Below are 2,975 nucleotides of genomic sequence, written 5' to 3' on the forward strand. Positions count from 1 at the left end.
TTTTAGGCCGAGACACGTACAAACGTGATACGTGGCTGCTGGCGTTGGCCCGAGGGGCAGGGATTAGGCATTTTAGCGACCAAGTGGGTGTGGCTAAGCGGAGAGCGGCTTCCCTGGTGGCCCGGGCGCCGGCCTTGTCATCTTGTTGCTCCTGGTGAGCGCTGGGTAGGGAAAGTGAGGGGGTGGTAGGGAAAGCCTGGGTTCTCTGGCTGTCACGGGTAGGCGCTCAGATCCAAACGGCGGCGCCACAACAGCTGAACAGACGGATCTGGAGCCAGGGTTTGGGCTACCTGTGTCTAGGCGCTCGCGAAACTGCGCAGGCGCACACGGCAGCGCCCAGTGCTGTCTTGGATGCACGTTACTCATCAAATCGGGCCACTTGGAAGTGCGCTCACCTCCTCAGATGCACGCGTGCCAGGGATGGGGGCACGTGCTTACTGCTTTTGCCCCGTTTAGAAAATAAGTTTTGGCCGGGCGCGGTGGCTCAAGCCTGTAATCCCAGCACTTTGGGAGGCCGAGACGGGCGGATCCACGAGGTCAGGAGATGGAGACCATCCTGGCTAACACGGTGAAACCCCGTCTCTACTAAAAATATTAAAAAAAAAAAAAAAAAAAACTAGCCGGGCGTGGTGACGGCGCCTGTAGTCCCAGCTACTCGGGAGGCTGAGGCAGGAGAATGGCGGGAACCCGGGGGGGGGAGCTTGCAGTGAGCTGAGATCTGGCCACTGCACTCCAGCCTGGGCTACAGAGCGAGACTCTGTCTCCAAAAAAAAAAAAAAGAAAAGAAAATAAGTTTTACGTGGGGCAGCCAACCTGTGTTTTTGCTCAGGCAGTGAATTAAGGAATTTCTCACATACCCAGCCTCGACATACTTTGGTGTACTGATGAACATAATGCTTCATATTCATTGGGATCCTAGTCCCTGACTTCCTTTTGAGAGTCATCTTGGATCTGTAAGGTCATTTCGTCTTAGCAAAAACTATGAAAATAATTCGGCAAACCTGGGTCTGCAGGTGTGAACCGGCCAGGGGATTGATAGCAGACAGGTACTCGGAATCTTTTCGGTGGGATGGAAATGCCTCCAAACTGGATTTTGGGGATGGTCGCACTATACATATACTAAAAATCGTACACTTAAGACGGGTGAATGATACAGTATGTAAATATGTCAAGCTGTTAAAACATGCTAGGCAAAGCTGCTGGGTCTTATTTACTCTTTGATGCCTTAATGCTGTGAACGTAATTCAAAAAAATAAAACTGTTGAAACTTTAAGTTATTTTGCGCCTTAAAGGAATGTCATTATGGAACCTGAGCCACCAGGGAGCTGCCTGTGTTCCTCTGATTATAGATTAGCCTTTCTCTCCTACATCGTTTTGTGAAAACACAGGGAGAAGGCAGCCATCTGCAAACCAAAGAGAGAGACCTTAAGGTAACAACACAATTCTAGCCTCCAGAATTGTGAGACAATAAATTTCTGTTGTTTAGGCCACCTAGTCTGTGGTACTTTGTTATTGGCAGCCCTAGCAAACGAATACACTGGCATATGGTGAGTGTTTTCAATTAATGTCAACTATCATTTCTCAAGGAAACTCTTCCTCAGCTATATCAGGGCCCCTTTTATAAATTCTTACAACCCCCCGGTATTTCCCTTCATGGAATATTTTAGTTTGTAATGACTTTTTTTTTTTACTGTTGGCTGTATCTGTGGTAGATAGAGCTATGAGAATGGTCACAAGCCTATTTTACCCATCACTATTTCTATCACCAGCACAGTTCCCTGCTAATGCACATAAAAGCTGCAACAAAGATTTTTTGACCAAATTAATGAATTGGTAAGTGGAAAGCTCCCAAGATTCAATATTCTAATACTTAGTATACATTGAGCCCCAACTATATGCTTAGTGCTTGACATGGATTATCTGATTTAATCATGAGTGTCTATAAGGCATTTCTTGTTACTGTTTTATAGATGAAAAGCTGAAGCTTGAAGATACGAAATTAGACTAATACTGTATCATTAGTCAATGGGAGAGCCAAGACTAGAACCCTTAGATTACCCACACTAGACTCTATATTTCACTTAGCCCATTTGAACTGGTACAAGTCTATGTACATGGAGTTATAATGTAAAAGGGCTTGGATTAGGTAACTAATAACCTAGTTAGTCAAAATCAAGAACACCTGCTGGAGGTGGGAATGAGGTAAGGAATGAGAGGAGCAATTTTCCTGTATCCTTGTAAAACATTCTATTATTGAGTTCAGGAAATACTTCCTGGGAAACTACTACTGTGTGCCCAACCTTATGGATGATACAAAGAAAGACCCATATCCTGCCTGCCTGATCAGAACTTTTAATTCTTGTGTGAACACAAGTAATTATATAAAACAGAAAGTGCTAACTGTATTAGGGCTACAAAGTGTGGGGAATAGCGTTGCCAGATTTAGCAAATAAAAATATGGACATCCAGTTAGGACCTTGCTCTGGCACTCAAGCTGGAGTGTGGTGGTGCGATCACCGCTCACTGCAACCTTAACCTGGGCTCAAGCCATCCTCCCACCTCAGCCTCCCAAGTAGCTGGGACTACAGGTGTATGTGACCATGCCTGGTTCAATTTTATATTTTTTGTAGAGACGAGATTTCGCCGTGTTGCCCAGTCTGGTCTTGAACTCCTGAGCTCAAGTAATCTGCCTGCCTGAGATTCCCAAATTGCTGGGATTATAGGCATAAGCCACCATGCCTGGCCCATCCAGTTAAATTGGAAAGACGTACACCAAAAATCATTTGTTGTTTATCTGAAATTCAACTTTAGGTGTCTTGTATTTATCTGGCAACTCTAGAAATGTTAAAATTCCAGCTACAGCATTACATTTAGAGAGTGTGAAAAGCGTATTAAAGGGTTGAAATAACGAGTAGTGAGTGTATTTAGGAGAATGCTAGGAAATAAAGGTCAGAAAAGTAAGTGAAGGTCGGGCA

The sequence above is a fragment of the Rhinopithecus bieti genome, unplaced genomic scaffold, assembly GCF_001698545.2.
Source record: "Rhinopithecus bieti isolate Rb0 unplaced genomic scaffold, ASM169854v2 scaffold_2350, whole genome shotgun sequence".
NCBI classification, from domain to species: domain Eukaryota; kingdom Metazoa; phylum Chordata; class Mammalia; order Primates; family Cercopithecidae; genus Rhinopithecus; species Rhinopithecus bieti.